Source organism: Panthera tigris, chromosome D2 (assembly GCF_018350195.1).
Source record: "Panthera tigris isolate Pti1 chromosome D2, P.tigris_Pti1_mat1.1, whole genome shotgun sequence".
NCBI classification, from domain to species: Eukaryota; Metazoa; Chordata; class Mammalia; order Carnivora; family Felidae; genus Panthera; species Panthera tigris.
Genome location: NC_056670.1, coordinates 83,409,385 through 83,430,461, shown reverse-complemented (window position 1 = coordinate 83,430,461; position 21,077 = coordinate 83,409,385). Strand labels below are relative to the sequence as shown.

At 40.7% G+C, this 21,077-nt stretch overlaps 1 long non-coding RNA gene across 1 annotated transcript in view; it reads left to right on the top strand.

Moving 5' to 3' along the window:
• The first annotated feature begins 1,904 nt into the window (after positions 1–1,904).
• LOC122232029 overlaps positions 1,905–21,077 on the top strand; it is a 71,946-nt gene continuing 52,773 nt past the window's right edge. The window contains exons 1-2 of the long non-coding RNA XR_006209348.1: positions 1,905–1,940; positions 9,329–9,401. This is a non-coding gene — a long non-coding RNA (uncharacterized LOC122232029). The remainder of the gene's footprint in view (positions 1,941–9,328; positions 9,402–21,077) is intronic.

Genomic DNA, 21,077 nt, shown 5'->3' with positions numbered 1-21,077 from the left:
TTTGTGCTGAACTCATTGTTCAGTTTGCAGATAGCCCATCAGTATTCAGCCACACCAAGTCTTCTGAGCCCCGAGCATGGTGCGTCTCCACATTTGGTTGGGTCTTCCCTCATTTCTCTCGGCCATATTCTGTAGTTCGCAGCGTGCTGGTCTCGTGCATCTTTTCTCAGATGTCTCCCTAAATATTTCATATATTTTGGCACTAAGGTACATGATGCTACTGTTTTTGTTTCAAACTCTGACTGTTGATAGAACATGGAACCACAACCGAGTTCTGTTTCTTGTTTTGCATCCTGCAACCTCGTAAATTCTGCCATATTCATTTGAAGAGTGCTTGGTGGAATATACCAGATCGTCTAGGTAGGCACTCTGCAGATAGACAGTTTTGCTTCTTGCCTTTTCTTTTTAAAGAACAGTTATTTATTTATTTTGAGAGAGAGAGTGAGCAAGTGCATGAGTGTGAACTGGGGAGGGACAGAGAGAGAGAGAGAGAGAGAGAGAGACAGAGAGAGAGAGAGAGAATCCCAAGCAGGCTCCCTGCTGTTAGTGCAGAGCCCAACAAGGGACTCAGTCTCATGAACCGTGAGATCATGACCTGAGCCAAAATCAAGAGTTGGATTCTCAACTGGTGGAGTCACCCAGGCACCCCTGCCTCTTCCTTTTCAATCTGGAAGACTTTTTTTAAAAATTTTAAGTTTTTAACATTTCTTTATTTTTGAGAGAGAGAAAGAGAGATACAGACAGAGCGTGAGCAGGTGAGGAGCAAAGAGAGAGGGAGACACAGAATCCGAAGCAGGTTCCAGGCTCTGAGCTGTCAGCACAGAGCCCGACGCGGGGCTCGAACTCACGGACCGCGAGATCATGACCTGAGCCGAAGTCGGACGCTTAACTGACTGAACTACCCAGGTGCCCCAATCTGGAAGACTTTTAATTGTTAATTTTTTCCTTGCCTTGCTGCCCTGGGTGGAACCCTGAGTGCGATGTTGAATGAAGATGCTGGGCATAGACGTCCTTGTTTCGTTGCCAGTCAGGAGGGGAAAGAAGGCAATCTTTCACCAGGTGTGAAGTCAGCTCCAGGGGATTCATAGATATTCTTTTTCAGGTTTAGGAAATTCTTTCTATTCCGTTTTTGCTGAAAATTTTTGTCAGATGATCTCATGGTTTTCCCCTTTTTACTTTGTCCATATGGTGAATGGCATTTATTTTCAAGTGTTAAAAATCAACCTTGCATTCATGGGATAAACCCCAATTTGTTATGTTGTGTTATCTTTCTGACACAAGTGTTTACATTTATTATTCCATTTAATTTTATGCCAACTCTATTTGGTACAAATACTATTATTATTCCTATTTCTCATATGAGGAAGCTGGGGCAGAGATCGCTTTGTTCCTTGACCAAGTCACGTAGCTAGTAAGAACTTGGATAGATCTGAGCTGGTGATCTACCCCAAAGCCGGAACGATTACATTCCAGGGTGCAAACTAGAATACCGCTGATGAATTTTTATCTGTATACATGGCCCTGATTAGATATCGTAACAATACATGGTGTAGGTAAGGAAATAGATAAAACTAGACTTATAAACTTCTAGCAGGAATATGAGTTGGTAGAAGCTTCCAGAGGAGAGTTTGGCAATGTGTCTCAAAATGTAAACTTTGTGCTACGGAGATAATTTCATGCATGTGCAAAGATGTGTATGCAATGCTTTTCACTGTAACCTAGGAGATATTTTACATTTTGGAACATGTATGGATGAAATACTATGGAACTGTCATAATGATGATTTTTTTCACCTAGGTATTTTTCCACTTTAATAAATGCTATAAAAAAGGGCAGGTTGTAGGTCAGTGTATGTAGGGCAATCCCATTCATATAAAATGAATCTATCTGTTTATACCCATACATAGGGTCAAGAGAGAAGCCTGGAAGGTGCCCCCTCAGTAAGTAAAAACAATACAGTTATTTTTGTATGTTGTGGGGTAGAGGTGGGACGGGAGTGGTGCCAGGGCATCAGGAAATCGATGACTGAGAATCATTGGCACTTGGCTTTAAACCTGTAGAGTCGTTCCAGCGTTCTTGCAACTCTACACCCTTCATGCCAGCAGAGAACTCACTGTTTACAACTGATATCATGGTGGATGTTCATCTGTCTCCTGGGATTTTTTCCCCTCTTCCTATTTGCAATGAGGACAATGTGTACTTTCTTTTCCCCAGTAGTCCCATGTTTCCACATAGCACTCTGCTTTCATTATGTTGACATTCTTCTATGTATTTTGGTTTGAGGAAATCATATTTTGTAGCTGGAGAAGGTGACTCAGTTGGACAACAGCATAGACCTGAATGCTTCTCATGCTCATGGCCGATTTCCATCGAGAATCTCACGCTTACTTTCTCTTTGGAGCCACAAAATAACGTATTTGTGAAATGCTCACCCATGCTAAGAACAAAGGGAGTTCTGGGCATGCTATGTATGTTTCATTTTTGGGTACTTTAATTCCTTTGCCTCAGGGAGCCATTTGGTTTCTTGAAAATAGGATCAGCACCGTTTAATACCGTGGGGGGCAAAAAATCTTTCCCTAGTCTACATCTTCCAAATGACTGACTACTCCAGGTCACTCAATTTTTATCAGATTTTGGTATCTGAATTTCCCAACTTTAATCCAAATATGCTAGTTTGTTTACATCCTCTAATAATGGGACAAAGTGGATTCACTGGGTGGAAAAACATGACTGAAAAGATTAGATGGAATTTTCCAGCATGACTCTGCTGACACTTGGGTTCCAGGACGCAGCCTGCAGCTGGCTTTTGCTTGCCGGGGCCTCCCGTGGTGTTCTTCTCATCCTGCCAGTGCCCGTAGGAACACCATTCATTTGCCTTCATAATTTGAGTGTATGCCTGGGTCTGCCTCTGGATCAAACATGAGCTTCAGGGAAGGGCTTGTGTCTCACTCTCATTTTTCCTCAACACTGAACTGAATGCTGCGCACATCCTAGAATTTAAGTAAATGGTTTTGTCAGTGATAGGTGCAGGAAGTAGCCGCCGTTGGCATGAGTCAGCAGAGCATCACCACACTTGGCGTTGGGTCTGCGATCCTCCCCCTACATACTCTTAACTTGTAAAAGATGCGGAAGCATCCACATCGCTGCAGACGCTCCCTCCTAAGAAGCTGCCAGCAGGGCACAGTCCTTGGGGAGAGAACATCTAGACGCCCCCCCACCCCCCGCCTTTATTTCTCTGGTGGTGTAAGAAGGCAGGGTAGCGGAGTATTCAGTGTGCTACACGGGCAGTTCTGGCCTTCACAAGGGGCAATATATGTTTTTTTGCCCAGCTTGAGTCTATGCCCTTGGAATGTTTACTACCTGCTATAAATTCCTCTAAATAGAGACCATTTGGCTTAAAAGTATCTTCGTAAAAATGCCAAGCTTATGGGCAGGTTAAGTCAGCCACCTATTGATAACTAGGCACAACCCCAGATCTGGGGTACGTCCTCTACACTTTTTGATCATGAATACCCACCGTCAAAGTTCGGGCATGGCTGTCCAGCACAGGTCTGCTGATTTTAACTACCGGTTATATATGGTTATACATGGTATGATGGCTCTGACACATTATTTATGCTTTGAAACAAATGTGACTGATTAATTAAAATGAGATAAAATAAAAAGAACTGTGATTTCTTTTATGTTTGTGTTCCTTCCTGGAGAAAAGTGACTGAAGTGCTCCCTGACATCCCAGATCAGCACATAGGATTAGGGCTCTGAGGGATGAGGACATCTTTGCAGCCAGACTTTTGCACCCGGGGAACATTCCTGATGCCCGTGGGCTTGAAGCGGCCCATTTGGTGGCAGCCCCTGGCTCTCTTGGTGACATGGCTCCTATAGGAGCAGGTAGGCCAAGGCCGAGCCGTGGATTTCAGAGGGATTCGGGAGCACACTTCTTCCCATGGTGGGGGCCGCACTGATGACCGCTGGAGAGCAACCTGAGCCTGTGTGGCCCGCGGAAGTGATCTGCACTATCCACGCAGACAACGGCCACCAAACCAGTGGCTTGCTTGTGATCAAGACGTGGTCTAGCCTGGCTGGTGGTATAAACATATCTACCTATGTAGGGTTTCTGAGAGGTCATGGACAAATTTTCATAGGTCATGTCAATCGCTGTGTGGGAGTTAGCTCCTTTGAGGAATCCTGGGCTCTGTGCTCCCGTTCTCTGTGAAGAATATCTCCTCCAAATAAGCCACCTCCCCCTTATTTTCCCTGTTTTATAATCTCTGACTGTTGAAGGTAGGAGTTGATGAGAACAGGTGCACGTGTACCTGATGACCTCCCATGACCCCACCCCCATCATAGGATTAACGGCAAAGAAGGCGAGATCATGGATTTTCAGCTGTTTGGAAAAAATTTGCTCTCATCCAATGGGGTGGAACTCATTGGCATCTCTTTATTTACCTTTCATGAAATAGGCCTGACGTAACCTCCTTGCCTGTAATTCAAAAGACAGGTTATCGCAGGAATGGGGACTGGAATTGGAAGCCCCAGTCCTGGGGATCTGAGGACCAGTGGTCAGGTCTTCTTGTGCAAGGCTAGAGGCACCCACCATATGGCCTTGATCCGAGATAAAGGCCACCGCGAGCCAGGGCCTTTCCCTAGCCCCTGGATTCTGTATGTTTGACACACCCTCCCCACCTACCCCCTGCCTATGTGTGCATTCTTAGGTGTTCAGGTTCCAAGAGATTTATTGCTGCTGATGCTGCTGCTGACAATGGTTTTTTGGGTGTTATTTGCAGACTCTCGGCCAGGAGAGTGTGGCTCTGTGAGGGTATGTGCGTGTTCCACGGGTCCCTCAAGGATGCATATGATTACAGACCTTGTAGTTTGATTCCTAAGGCAGAAGAGTCATTTACAGTATTTTCCCTTCCTCCTGGAATTAATACCTCTTAAGTTGTTTAAAGAAATAGAGTACAGTCACCCTTTGAACAGGGTTATAATAACATGATCTTTAGAAGTTAAAAAACAGCTGGTTCTACTCGAAGTCTAAATATATTAAAATAAACTTTGAAGTAAATAATCTTGAGTTTCTGTTTTCATAAATTACAGTGATAACATGTAAATTTCTCCATTCAGCTATCTTGACACAAGCCCTTTTGTGCTTCCCTCTTCCAAACTGTGAACCTATTACAGATTCTTTCAAATAAATTGTAAATATACTTCTCTTTAAAAATAGAGGCAATAAATCCGGCTGTATTTAGCTAATATAATCACGTGGCCTGAAAATGTGCAATGCCTAATATGGGCTACAAAAAAAAAAAAATGTAGCCAAGTTGTTCCTCTCCCCTCCCCCTGCCCCCACTTCTCTCTCCTTTAAAAAAGGCAACATTAACTGTTTCACAAAAAGTTATTTGTTTCCTCTGGAAGCCCAGCCAGTGAGCTTTGGGGGATTAGGGATACATTTCACCTATAGGTTACATGAGCTTTTGTTATTTGTTTTCATACAAAATAAACCGCAGAGCTCTTGCTAATGTACAATTGTGCAGAGTTTTGGTGGGAATATTTCAAAAGTAGTGTGTATTTTCCCCTGATTATTTCCCCAGGTCCTTAGGGATACAATCCAATAGTGGGGTATTCCCTTAGGAAAATATGTTTCATTTATAAACTTTTTTTTCCCCTACAAAATGAAAACAGTTTTGGCTTAGCACACTGTTCTGGTCAAATTACGTGGCCAAATTCCATGGAAATGATGAGGGGTGACATTCAGACAAAGCCGCCGTTGGGCTCCGGGGATCTCGCGGGTAAGAGGACACCCTTACAGACTTTTCACCCTGCCGCTGGTCCCCGCGTTGTACCAATATTTAAATCTTTGAGTGTTTCAGATTGAGCGTACAACATATAAAGATACATAAAGTTGCAACGAGCAGAGCCTAATAGCTTTTTTAGACTCTAGAGAGATACAAAAAGACACAAATATAGATAAATGATCAAAAAGGAATAATTGCTCTACCAGCCCTTTGGGCTGCAGTATTTAACATATATCCCTTTTGCTCCCGGTACGCGTGGTTCTAGAATGTAAAAAGTAATTGCATTTTCCATTCTTCTTCCCTCTTCAATATACAAGCACCTCTAGAAACCTACTTGTAGAATATTATGTAGGTTTCTCTGCCTCATTTAGCTCCTTTTCTCTTAGGAAAACACATTATGACTTTGTACAAGCCTTGATCGATTTCTTAAGAGGCCTTATCTGATTGCTTTTATATTCTATTGATTTTTCTGAATTAAGTTTTATGGCCCTCAATTATTTTCTTGTATGATTGTTCACATCTACGTATGGTGTACCATATAATTACACAGTAGCGTGATTATGTTCTAGTTGATAATCCCATTTTAATATACGGCACTTTCCCTTTTTATGGAGATTATCTTCCATATGCAGACTGATCTGTTGAATTCCGTGCAATGAAGATAAACCCAAATCACAGAAGCACTTGCTCACTGTAGAGGCCACTATCACGCATTTGTGACATCTTGACAGAAGCGTTTATTGCAAAGTGCGGTGAACATCAGCTTCATTAGGAAAGCGTTTAACAATCATAGGAGATGATTTTTATAAACCTGCTGTTCAGCTGACTGGGGGATACCACTATCACAGCACAATTAAGTTTCAAATGGGTTTTGAACACTGATGGCTAATATAATTCAGCCCTAGCAGTAGACTGTTGCATTATACAATCATTTATCATTTGTGGGGAAATTCTGACAGTGCTGGAACGTGGGGGCCTCGATTAAACTGTCTCCTTTTACATAGTCTTCTGGAAACGAGCAGTCTCCTTCAGGTGATGTCTGAAGAAGAAGTTAAGACAAAAACAATTGGTTGAAGAGAAGTTTAATCAATTTATTACGCGAGTCAAGTGCTAGAAGATATTTTTCTTATACAGTACATGTCTATCAAAGCTGTCATAAGAGACACCACGAAGGCCGGAACGCTTTATGGCAAATAGATCACTGCTATTGTTCTAGGCGTTTGGAACCTTTTATGAATATAAATGTATGGGAGAGAGCATCGCAGGATCTGTTTGCCCTCCTAAAATAATTTATATTCCGTACAGCACATGGCTGACTGATTTCCTCCTAACATTACAAACTGGTTGTGTTATTTCATATTGCTGAAATTTGTATTATTATTTTTTACATAAGAGAAGTCTTTTGATCTGCATTTATTAAGGACAAAGAGATGCCCAAGCTTAACCCAATCTGACATAAATGCTGCAATATGTTCATTTTCTTCCACTACAAATTCAATACATTCATATTCAGACTCCTTTATCTAATAGTGCTTATTAGATTGTTTTGGCTACAGCTGCAAAGCAATATATCACTGAAAAATAATAGGTATGTCTTTTTCAGACGATGATGTGATTTGCTTTAGCTACGCTAGCATGAAAATCTGTGCCATTTATTAATAAAAGACTATGTTAGATGAACTAACCTGCTTGACAGTTCTGAGAACAAAAGAGCTAATTTCTCTTTTGTTTGTTAGAAACACTTCGGCGCTATAATAGGGTTACGAAGGGTCAGAGAGCGCCGAGGCTCGGAACTGCTTCCTGCTTAATGATTTGTTTTACAGCATCTAATAAATTTTCAAACATGCATCAACATATTACTGATAAAGAATCTGGGGATGCAAACACAGATGATCTCTAGTTTAAGATGTGATCAGATTTTTATTGTTGAGTCAAGAGTCCAACTTTTTTTTTTCCTCTCTAATTTTTAACAAGAAGGCTCTAAGGATTGGTGTTCAGAGGACTTACGTGAAGTTCAAGGCTTCTCAAAGTCTTTGAGCTTGTGGTTTGTAGCTAGACAGCTGCAGGTTAATGGTTACATGAATTCTCCAGTCTTGTCAAGTATCTAAGCCTCACGCCTAATATGATGTATAGTACTACTGTCTTCTAGAAAAAATAAAAGGAAGTCTTACTTTTCTCATTGTAAGTAGAGCGACGATTTATAAAGAGACATTATTTTCTTGGCTGGGAGAAGTCACACGACTTCCCAGAAGGAGATGTCTGTGGGAGGTGTTACAGGATTGTTACTGTTTAATTCCTTCAAGGGAATCGCACTCGGGCCTTGCATTTGGGGGTGAACCCAGGACTTGCAGTGGCCCTCGGTTGTTCATTTCTTGAGTTGCTATTACTTCATTCTCCTTTGCTGGGTACAGAGGAAATTCCTACTGATACAGCACTTTTAAGACGGCGTTTATCTGCTGCATACACAGCGAGGGTTTGAAGATTGCTGTGTCTGCCAGTGGAGGCCCCTTATCTCACCAGGAGCGTGCTATCTGCTACCAAAGAAGGCATTTGTTTGTTTTTCATGTGGTAGGAAGTTTAGCATAATGCTTAGTGAAACTCTACTCTAAAAATATTATTTCCAGGGCACCTGGGTGGCTCGGTCGGTTGAGCGTCTGACTTTGGCTCGGGTCATGATCTCACGGTTCGTGAGTTTGAGCCCTGCGTGAGGCTCTGTGCTGGAAGAATGTCAGCGGAGAGCCTCCTCTGGACCCCCTGTCCCCCTCTCTGCCCATCCTCCCTGAAATGTCAGGCAATGTGCTGGAAATCCTACCCTAGCTAGGAGTTGGCACAACATCTCAGTGTGTGCCTGGCATGCACATGGTTACAGGAAAGAATACCGTTTCTTTTTAATTTTTTTTGGACAACTATTTAGTTTCCTCACTTCTCATGTGCATGATGGAAGGTGACTCTGCTCTCCCACCAAATAAAAATAAACACTTAAAAAATGTATTATTTCCAAACATCTCGGAAACAAAAGTGAGCATCTTCAGAAAGAAATTCTTGTCTAGGTTAAGCTTGTCTTGGAAGCCAGATCCTATGCATCCTTTATGGTTGTGGGGTCACACAGCTGCCCAGAGGCCAGTGACAAATGGGGGTCTCCAGGAGGAGCTGTGTCCATGGTGTTAATATTAAGTATACTTAGGCACATACTGATAATGAAATACTAAGGAAAACAGTTGCTTAAGAATGTATCCTTTCTATCAACAACAGCTGTGTAATTTCCTTTAAAAAAATCTGAATGCAATGCTTTCTTATTTTCCAAGGATTGCATGAAATGCCCCATGAGGCGATGTAGAAATGTCAGGGAATGTGCTGGAAATCCTACCCTAGCTAGGAGTTGGCACAACATCCCAGTGTGTGCCTGGCATGCACATGGTTACAGGAAAGAATACCGTTTCTTTTTAATTTTTTTTTTTGGACAAATATTTAGTTTCCTCACTTCTCATGTGCATGATGGAAGGTGACTAGTGATCTAATTCAATTTTTCTTTATAGGAGATGCAATCAAATGAGGCTTTTGCCTTGGTGACTCCGAAGAACGGCCAAAGCGCATTGGTCCTCAGCGGAGGTAATGGGAAGAACGCGGTGGTGGCTTTGGTTTAGTTTCTCAAGTGTCTTGACATCTAAATTTTCAGGGCAAGTGTGTTTGTCTTCAGTAAGCAGTAATTGTGCAGTTCATCGTGGGCAGGCGACAAGTGAGAAGGTCCCTTCTAACACGTAGGGGTTTTTAATCTGTTTCTAATGAAAGCTCCAGAAATATTTGCAGATGAAGGAGGCAGAAGAGCTTGTGTGAGTTCCAGAAAGCATCTCTGAGAACTGAGCCGTGGCAGGCAGCACTGGCATGGTTTTCAGAAAGACCCGAGATGTAAGGAAGGTGATCGTGCCCACGATGTTGTGAAGGGGAAGAGAGAAGACTCATCAGCATGTTCTGCCTCAACTCAAACGTTTATTGTTTCTTTATGATGACATCGAATTTGGTGATGCAGACTGTGTTAGAACTTAACCCGGAGGATGTTGCCGGGGACATGAATTCAGGCTGTAGGTTGTTGGTTTCATGAGCTCCTAAGCAGAGCTGAGGAGCTGGGACAGAGTCCACAGGATTCCACGGATTGAACATCCCTAGGCCGGTGGTGGAGACGCCTCACCCAAAGCCCCGGGATCCTGCCCTGCTCTCCGTACGGTCATTAGCCTGTGGACAGCTGCTGGTGTCACTGTTCAGGGGCTGGTCTGAGAGTAGGTCTCAAGAGCCCACGAGGAGCCCAGTGTGAGCCTGGCCGATGGAATGATCCGCTCCCAGGCAGGGGTGGGGGAAGACTGTGCCTCCTGGCAAAGGCTTCTGACAGGACTGACACAGAGCCAGAAGCTGGAGCAGTCACATATTTGAAATATATGAAATATAGACTTGGCTCCCATTTACGGTGGAGAATATTTTATTACCAGATCATTTTTCTTTAAAAGAAAATACATGTGTCAGAGGCCCTGTTTGAATCCATCTACTAATGTGTGTGTGTGTGTTTCCTTTTAGAGGTTATGTATTGCTGGGGTTGGCAAAAAAACTAATATTTTAATTATTTGTATCATAAAATTAGTATATTTGTTATAGAAATGAGTGTTTTATTCAAGTCTGTCAACACCGTAAATTATTGAAACTTAAAAATACAACTGTAGTGTCATGTTTGACTAAGCACTAAACTTAACATGCATTGGTACTATACCCAACTGGTTTCTAGGTGATGCAGTCCTACTTTTTTCATTTTTTAGAAGTGTTCATTTATTTTTGAGAGAGAGACAGGGAGAGAGAGTGCGGGGAGGGGCAGAGAGAGGGAGACAGAGATGTGAGGCAGGTTCCCAGCTGTCAGCATAGAGCCCGATGAGGGGCCTGAACTCATGAGCCGTGAGATCATGACCTGAGCCGAAGTCAGGTGCTTAACCGGCTGAGCCACCCAGGGGCCCCTCCTTCCTTTTTCATGTAAAAATAAATTATGGATACTGTCATTTTAGGAATCAGAAGCTACTAGTAGTTAAAGCATAGAACAGTTTTTTTAGAGAGAGAAAAAGTTAAAGTGAAGTATTCCACATGAAAATGTTTGAAACAAACATAAAACTTAGGAAAAAATATGAGGAAAAGTTAGGAGTGATGTCAGATAAATCCTGATGATCAAAGAAATATTTACAACGCAGCAAAATACTTGGCTTTAAATAGAATGACATAAGAAAAAACACCTGAGGAAGATTATGAATATCTTTCCAAATCACTCACTATTCTTTGCCTGCATAGCATTTAATGAATAAACAGTATCTCAGTGAATGAACAGGCATAGTTTTTGTGTCCATCCTACCCTACTGGGCTTTCGGAATCTTTCCAGCTTTGGTCTGTCCTAAATAATGCTGCAGTGAACATGTGTGTAGTTATTTTTTGTAATTAGTTACTTCCTTAAAGCAAATTCCTGTAAGTAAACCTGCTGGCTAAAGACAAGAAATGGTTTCAGATCTTTTGTTGGATGCAAGTGACACGGTGTCATCTATTGAGTAGAACATTTCCCCCATTTTATCTTAGCGTCATCTCTGCCAGAAAGCCCGCCAATATAGACGTGTGCTTCTGTCTCTGCACACTCTGTTCTGTTCCACTGATCTGCTTGCCTTTCCATGTGTACCAGAGTAAGTGAGGTTCGCTTGAGAAAAGTCTTGATAGCTGGTGGAATACGTTTGCCAGTCTAGTTTTTCTCCTCAAGACTGTCTTGGCTTTCCTTGACCTTCTGCCTTTCCATTTAAATATTAGAGGGGCGCCTGGGTGGCTCAGTCTGTTAAGTGCCCGACTTCGGCTCACGGCATGATCTCATGGCTCTGGGTTTGAGCCCCCCATCCGGCTCTGTGCTGACAGCTCGGAGCCTGGGGCCTGCTTTGAATTCTGTGTCTCCCTCTCTCTCTGCCCCTCACACCCTCACACTCTGTCTCTCTTTCTCTCTCAAAAATAAATAAACATTAAAAAAAATTAAAAAATAAATATTAGAATTAGCCTGTCAGTTTTCACACACAAAAAAGTTCTGATTTTTGATTGGAAAAATACTGAATCTATAGGCCAATTTAGGGTGAATTTATAACTTTATCATACTGAATAGTCAAAATTCTTCATTTATGTAGGTATTTTAAAATTTCTCTGAATGTTTTGTAATTTTCAGTATACAAATATTGCACATATTTTGTTAGATTTACTTCTTAATGTTTTCATATTAATTCATGCTGTTTTAAGAAATATCTTTAAAAATTTTTGTTTTCTTGGGGCGCCTGGGTGGTTCACTCAATTAAGATTCCAACTCTTAGTTATAGCTCAGGTCATGATCTCATGGTTCATGGGTTCAAGCCCCACATCAGGCTCAGAGCTGGCAGCACAGGGCCTGCTTGGGATTCTCTCTGTCCCTCTCTCTCTCTGCCCCTCCCCTGCTCATGCACTCTCTCTCTCTCAAAATAAATAAATAAACTTAAAAAAATTTGTTTTCTAATTGTTTTCTGAGTATATTGAAATATGTTTGATTTTTTATTGGTTGAAACATGTAAAATTGCCAATATTCAATTCAAAAATGGCAATTTCATATGAGTCAATCTATTACATTGGCCTTGCCCAATCCTTAAGTAATACTAATAGTTTATTTATAGATCCAAGCCATTTTAGTCATTCTGATAGGTGAGAGTTGGTATCTCATTGTGGTTTTGATTTGTATTTCCCTGATGATGAGTGATGTTGAGCATCTTTTCATGTGTCTGTTAGCCATCTGGATATAGAATAGAGAACCCAGAAATGGACCCACAAATATATGGCCAACTAGTCTTTGACAAAGCAGGAAAGAATATCCAATGGAAAAAGATAATCTCTTTAGCAAATGGTGCTGGGAGAACTGGACAGTGACATGCAGAAGAATGAAATTGGGCCACTTTCTTACACCACACACAAAAATAAATTCAAAACGGATGAAAGACCTAAATGTGAGACAGGAAGCCATCAAATCCTAGAGGAGAAACCAGGCAGCAACATTTTTGACCTTGGCCACAGCAACTTCTTACTTGATGTGCCTCTGGAGGTAAGGGAAATAAAAGCAAAAATGAGCTATTGGAAACTCATCAAGATAAAAAGATTCTTCACAGCAAACAATCAACAAAACTAAAAGGCAACTGATGGAATGAGAGAAGATATTTGCAAATGACATATTGAATAAAGAGGCAGTATCCAAAAATCTGTAAAGAACTTACGAAAGTCAACACCCCATAATCTAATGAAGAAATGGGCAGAAGACATGAATAGACACTTATTCCAAACAGCATGTTTTAAAAAATTTTTATTTATTTTGAGAGAGAGAAAAAGAGGGGGCAGTGGGGAAGGGCAGAGAGAGGAGAAAGAATCTCAAGCAGGCTCCACACTGATAATGGGGCTTGAACCCACGAATCTTAAGATCACGATCTGAGCTGAAATCAAGAGCTGGTTGCTTAATTTACTGAGCCACCCAGGCACCCTGGTGACGTTGAGCATCTTATTATGTGTTTTTTGCCAACCTTATATTTTCTTGGGTGAAGTGTCCATACCTTGGGCTTATTTTTAAACTGAGCTGTTTGTTTTCTTATTGTTAAATTTTGGACATTCTCAATATATTTGAGATACAAGTCCTTTGCCAGATGTGTGACTTGAAATATTCCTTCCTGGTCTGTGGCTTCTTTTTTTAATTTTTTTTTAACATTTATTTATTTTTGGGAGACAGAGACAGTATGAGCAGGGGAGGTGCAGAGAGAGAGAGGGAGACACAGAATACGAAGCAGGCTCCAGGCTCTGAGCTGTCAGCAAAGAGCCCGATGCGGGGCTCAAACCCACGGACCATGAGATCATGACCTGAGCTGAAGTTGGACGCTTAACCGACTGAGCCACCCAGGCGCTCCTCCATGGCTTCTTTTTTTATACTCTCAGTAATCTCTCTCACAGAAGGATTGTTTGGGGTAAGTATTGATAATATAATTCTACTTTTTAACATGCAGAAATACAAGGGTGCCTGGGTGGCTCAGTTGGATTTGACTCTTACTTTTGGCTCAGGTCATGATCTCGCAGTTTGTGGGCTTGAGCTCTGTGTTGGTCTCTATGCTGACAGCAGAACCTGCTTGAGACCTTCTCTCTCTCTTCCTCTCTCTCTGCACCTCCCCCACTCATTCTCTCTCTCTCTCTCAATATATAAATAAACAAAAAAAAATAAAATTAAGAAATACAAAGCAGCTAAAATGGCCAAAACAATTTGGAAAAGAACAAAGTTGGAGGACTTGATTTTAAGAATTATTATAATTAAAATAGCGTGGTATTGGAAAAAGAATAGACCATGCAGACCAACAAAACAGAATAGAGAGGCTGGAAATAATGCCATATGAATAGAGTCAACTGATTTTTGACAAAGGTGCAAAGGCAGTTCAATGGAAAAAGAGAGCCTTAAAAAATAGCACTGAAAGATATCTGTAGATAATCCTGTTGGGAATTTGACAGCACTGCATTTAACCTATAGGTTAAGTTGGGAAGAACCAACATTTGAACACCATCAAGGCTTCCAATCCATGAACATGGGATATCTTTTCATTAATTTAGGTCTTCTTTGACTTCTTTTATTAGTGTTTTGTACTGTTCAACACACAGAACCTGCAAAGATCTTGTTAGATTTATAATTATTTAATTTGCTATTATAAATGGTATTTAAATTTTTTTGATTTCCAATTGTTTATTAATAGTAGAATTATGACTGAGTTTTGTATGCCAACTTAATTGTTTGCTGAACTCATTCATTATTTCTAGGAGCTTCTTTCATAGATTCCTTGCTACTTTTTTTGCATAGACAATTGTGTCATCCGTGAATGGAGATAGTTTTTTCCTTTTCACCTGATCTATATCCCTTTTATCTCTTTTTCTTGCCTTATCGCACTAAATCTTCCAGTATAATGTCGAACAGGAGTGGTGAGAGGAAGCATCCTTTCCCTCTTCCCAATCTTAGGGGGAAACATTCAATTTTTCACCATGTTAGCTGTAGGTTTTTTTAAAAAAAATATTTATTGATTTATTTATTTACTTATTTATTTATTTAGTGTGTGTGTGTGTGTGAGAGAGAGAGAGAGAGAAAGAGAGAGAAGGAGAGAGAGAGAGAGAGAGACAGAGAGAGAGAGAGAACATGAGAGAACAGGGGAGGGGCAGAGAGAGAGAGAGAGAGAGAGAATCCCAAGCAGGCTCTGTGTTTTCAGTTCAGAGCCCAATGCAGGACTTGATCCCACTACCATGAGATCATGACCTGAGCTGAAACCAAGAATAAGATGCTCAACCAGCTGAGCCACCCAGGTGTTGCAGCTGTAGGGTTTTTTGAAAAAAAAATTATTTGTTATTTGTTTTGTTTTTTATATGCTTTTTATTCCTTTAATGAAGCTCTCTCTCTTCTATGCCTAGTTTGCTGAAACTATTTATCAGGAATGTATATTGTCTTTTCCAAGAGCATTTTGGCATCTTTTGAGATGATCATGTGAAGGCTTTAGTCTCAGGGTCTGTTTTCTGATTCAGACTCAATCTTGGATCCACACCATGCCCTTGGGCCTCAGCAATGTGCCTTTCTTGATTCTCTGGCCCCTCTCTGCTGAAAGTGTGGGCTCAGTGTGACTCTGCCCCTTCCCAGGGAGGAGGGTTTGCTCTCATTTGCTTCCCCCATCACTGTGGCAGCTTGTACCCTTCCCCAACCAATTAGAACTCCTATTCTTGGTGGAAACAGAAGAGAATGATCCTGGAGACGCTTCTTGTCCCTTTGCATTTCTGCTGTTCTCTTGCCCCAGGTTTGCACACAATGGCATTTTTAAGAGCTTGTTAAGTCCTTTGTTGTGTGATGAAAGAGCCCATGAGAGGGTGTGCACTCCTATCTGCGCTATGCAGCCCCTGGGGAGCCATACTGTCCTACTGGGGAGTCATTGGCCAATCTACAGAAAGACCTTCACTCATTGTCACCTGCTTTAGCTCAGCCCTTTTCCCCAGTGTCTATTCTAACTGGCCTGGGGAGTGCATATTGGCACCTCTTCTCTCCCTGCAGGCACCATCCCACCTTAGGTTTTGGCTCAGTTACTTGTTCTGTGACTTCTGCTCTCTGATGGGTTCAAAAAAATTGTGGATTTAAAGTTAGTCTGTATTTTTTGTTAAAAAGTGTGGGAACAATGCTCCTTCCAACTCTCTGTGTCTCAGGACAGAAGCTGTGGATGTTGTTGACAAAAGGGCTTGTCTTTAAATTATGATTGCATGTAAATTGTGTCAAATAGTTTTTCTACATCTCTTGAAGTAATCGTATGTGTGTGTGTAATTCACCATGTAAACAATATAAAGGATAAAATAACATGAAAAAATATATAGTATATTTATTTAAAATTTGGAAACAATTTTGAAATGATAACACACTTGCAGAAAATATTGGGAGTACAAAGAACTTGCTTTTTCTAAGGCATTTGCAAATACATTGTTGACATGTTCCCTCCATTTTCCCTAAATACTTTTCAAACATATTTCTATAACAAGGACATTCTTCTATGAAACCATCTAAATCAAGATATCAACATTGATCTAGACTACCATCTAATCCTCAGACCCTATTCAAGTTTTCCCAATTGTCTCAACAATATCTTTATAGCAAAAGGGTCCTTACAGGATCACCTGTTACATTTAGTTGTATGTTTTTCTATTTCTTTTGCTTTGGAAGAATTCCCCAGTCTTTCCACGACTTCTTGACTTTGACACTTTGGGAGATTACAGCCCGTTTGTTTTGTAGTGTCCCCCAATCTGGATTTGCCTAATATTTTCTTGCAATTAGATTGAAGTTCTGTTTCCTTTGTGGGAGTCTCCTGTGTTCTCACCCTGTCATATCAGGTGGCACATGATCCCACTTTGTTTCATTATTAATGATGTTTACTTTGACTACTTGATGATGATGGTGTCTGCCAGATTTATCCACTGGAAACTTGCTAATTCTCCTTTGTTATTAATATTATTTTTGTGGGGAGGTACTTTGAAACCATTATATCTTGTTCCTCATCAAGTTTTACACTAATTACTTAAATTAGTTTCTGAAAGGACTCGTGTTTCCTACTCCTCTCAATGGACCTCAGTCTGTTATGATCATCATTCACCTCAATGCTCAGATTGTCCCCAGTCTGTCCAGTGGGAGCTCATTTAAGCTGACTTGGGTGTCTGTTGGCTTGACACCACTCTTTTTTGAACGTTTTCTTGCTTTCTGGCATATCAGTTTCAGGCTCATCTTGTGTTTACCCTGCTCAAGACCTAGAATGAGCTATTTCTCAGGACTTCTCATTTCTTTTAGTGGAAAGTGGTATTTAGAGGCTAAGGTCTGCTGCTGGATGTGCTTGTTGCTGTTGGGGTGTCACTGCCCCCTAGCTCTCTCAAGCAGAGCTAGGTGACAAGTATACACTGAAGGTACATATGTATATATGTGCATGTGTGTGCGTCTATATATGCATACACACAAGCATTTGTACATACATTCATTGGATATGTATTTAATCCATTCATCTACCTGTCTGTCTACCCATCTATCTCTCTATCCACCTGTTATCTATATATTTAATCTTTACCCAAAACCACTGATTCACACTGATATATTCCTTTCTAAACCAACACCACAGTGTTCTTACTTTTCTGCATTCCCATGGTTGTAACTCTCTTCTTCAACCCTGAAAGAACTTTGGCTGTTTCTACCCTCGATGTTTTTTTGTTTGCTCAATCCATAGGACATAACTGATCTCCTGGCTCTGCCACCACTCTCTCCCCTGCCAGAATGTACTCTTTACCCTGCCGGTGCTCCAGGCCATCCGTCTCAGCAGATGCCTCCTTCACTGATGTCCTTCTCTAGTGCACTGTGGGACCCCTTCTGCCTTCTACCAAATACCTTCCTTGCTCTACCAAATGGTGTAGGACTGAGTTATTCAGGAAGGGAGCAGGGAAAGCAGAAGCAGAAACACATTCATTGATTTTAAATCCATACATGCCTAGAATAAACCCAACTTAGGTTTCATGAATTTTCCTTTTGGCATTTTTCTGCATTATTTTTGCTAATATCTTTAGTATTTCTGTGTCTCTTGGGAGCAGTTGGCCAGTAGCTTTTCTTTCTTACAACATCTCTATCAGGCTTTGGCATGAAGGTCAAAATGGTCTCATAAGATGAGTTGGGAAGTGTCTTACCTTTTTCTGGTCTCTGGAAAATTTTCTATAAGATTGGTGTTATCTTCTCCCCAAAACAGTGAGAAGAATTCATTATTGAAACCATCTTGACCTGGAGATTTTGGGGGAGAGGGGAAATTTAAATTACAAATTAAATTTCTTTAGTAAATGTGTGGCTCTTCATATTTCTATTTCTTCTTTTATCAGCAAATTGCATTTTTATTGGGAGTATTTCTATATCATAATTTCCAAATTAATTTGTATAAAATTATTCATAATGTTCCCTCATCATCTTTTTAACATCTATAGTCTGTGTGGTGATGTTCCATTTTTTAATTCCTCATTTTGATAATCTGTGTTCCCTCTTTTCTAGAACAATGGTTTTAAGGAGTTGCCAATTTTCTTAGATTTTAAAGGAACCATTTTTGGCTTTGATTTTTCTCTTCTGTCAAGCTGATTTGCATTTAAAAATATTTTTCCTAATTTTTTCTTTTACTTTTCTCTTATTCTTCTTTTTCTAACTACCTGAGATGCATAATTAAATCTTTTATTTTAAGCCTTTTAATTTATTTATATAAGCATTTAAGGCTATTAATTGCCCTCTAAGCATGCCTTTAGCTGCATCCTGTAAGATTATATTGTATTGCATGTTTTTATCCTTTAATGCAAAATATTTGATAATTTCCATTATTATGTGTTCTTGTATCTATTGGGTATTTAAAAATGTATTTCTGACTTTCCAATTAATTGAGGAGTTCCTGGCTATATTTTTGTTATTTCTCAGTTATTTCTTCTGTGCCCAGAGGATATACTCTGAATAATTTCAATCCTTGTAACTTTGTTGAGACTTGCTTTATAGTCCAGGATATGGCCAATCACCATGCTGCTTATATTTGTCTCTTCTGGAATTTTAGTTGTGAGTATTGGATCTTTGTTTTATGTCTTTATACCCATCATTTTCTCCCTGATTCTTGTCAGGCTTCATCCTTTCCTTCTATTTCTTTTTGTGTGGAGCTTCTCTAATTTATCCTATGTGTTATATCAAATTTTGTGCACTTTCCATGTGATTTTTACAGCTTCTAAAAGGTATTTAAATGAGACTATTGGATTATTAGTTTTTTAGTAGTATTTTATTCTCATATGTAGCTCTTTTCCCTTTTTCTCATCGTTTTCCCTTTCTTAGTCGGTTGTCTTATCTTGTATTTGCCTGTGAAGAATGTGAATGATTTTACTCTAGTTGTCCTCACTCTTCATATACTCTGTCCTGCCCTCAATCAGAAAAACATCAACCTTTTTGTAGCTTATAGACAATTAAAAAGTAGAATATATGTGGAAGTGCTACAGATAGCAAAGCACCATATAATTTAAAGGTGAGAGTATTCATCACAGCAGTGCTCTGCCACAAGTTAGTAAGTCTTGAAAATCTGCAGACTCAGGGGAAACTAGAAAAGACACTAAAGCTACAAATGATATATGACCTAAGATGTCTTATAATAGTATAAATTTTTAGATATACTTGGAAATTAAACACAAAAGAAAACTTCAGGCTTAAAAATCTAGGTCTTGCTCACTGGATTTTAGCAAAGGGTGGGGTTTTGAGTGAGAGAGTGTTCCTTCTGGAGGACAGCCTCCCTTTGTCTCTTTGTTGTTCTTTCATGGAAGATACTGATGATCGTGTACTTGATTAATGGAGGGCCAATAAGATTTCCCTGTTACCTGACAACAAGTGTATGTTCATGCTCTGAAAGTGGATGGTAGATCAGTTGGGAATACTAACAGCGACAGTGGTTAGCTGAGTCATTTAAGCAAGAAAGGTACTCATCTCCCAACTAGGGAGTGTTGGAGGAGGGGCTCTCCTTTGCTTCATTAGCCCCCAAATGCCACCAAAAGACCATAACCTGTCTTACTTTCTGCCCTTATTCATAGTGTCTTCCATTACTTGCTAACCTGTGGTTGTTGGAATCCCTCCTGCTTATAAGGTAGGAAGAATTGGGGTGGGACTGAGTGACTACCCGCCTCTCTTATCTGAAAACAAAATCATTCTCAGTGCCCCTCTCCCTGTCCCCAGCAGCAGGCTTCCTCTTACAACTCCTGGCCCACCAGGCTCATGGATCCCCCTGGTTGCAAGGGAAAGGGAAGTTGTTGATTGGGTAGCTGTGTTCGTCAGGCAGACACTGATGGTGGTATGCCCCTGCCTTCCATCCGGGCTGGGATGCTTCCTGGTTCAGGTAATTAGCAGGACATGTGTTATCACCATGTTATCCCTTAAAGTTGGAGATCTGACCTTTAACTTGAAATGGTGTGTGCTGCCATGCATCAAGTGGCCATTCTGCTCCTGGCTGGAGGCATGGAGTCTGCCCTGGGTGCCCACTTCACCACCTGTTTCTGTAGACTTTCTGTGTGGCTCCTATGAGGTGGGGCTGTGCCCGACCCGGAGTTCCACACTACTGTCTTGCAGGGGAGGGGGAATTGGTGAGGAAGGGAGGGGTGAGGTGTGGCTGCCCTAGTCCATGTGATGGATGGGGCCCACACAGACTCTGTGCAGGAATCTGAGGGCTCTCAGGTCCAGGTTAAGGAACCATGGGGGACATTTTAGGAGACAGAGCATTTTCAAAATTTTAATTGTCTTTCTCTTATTTCAGTCTATTACACAAAGCCTTCCTTTCTGTTTCCACCCCAGATGTTCTCATTTAAAAAAAAAATTATGTCAATTATGATTTAAAAAATTAGGTTGCAAATAAATAAATAAATAGATAAATAAAATCCCTTGTCATATCATGTGCAACTGTCTGTCTACCCTTTCCAATATATTATCTAAGGCTCCTTTCTAAGTCCACTTGGTTTCATAGTTTCTCAATTAATTTCTATTTAGATAACATCCTGTCAGTTGTCAAGATTACAAGCAAGAATAGGTTGTGAATAAATAATAACAGTCCTTGTCATATTCTGTGCAGCTGTCTGCATGTCTCCCCACCCCAAAATTGAACCCGGGCCCTGCTCATGGTGGCTGTTCAGTAAATATGTTCAGGT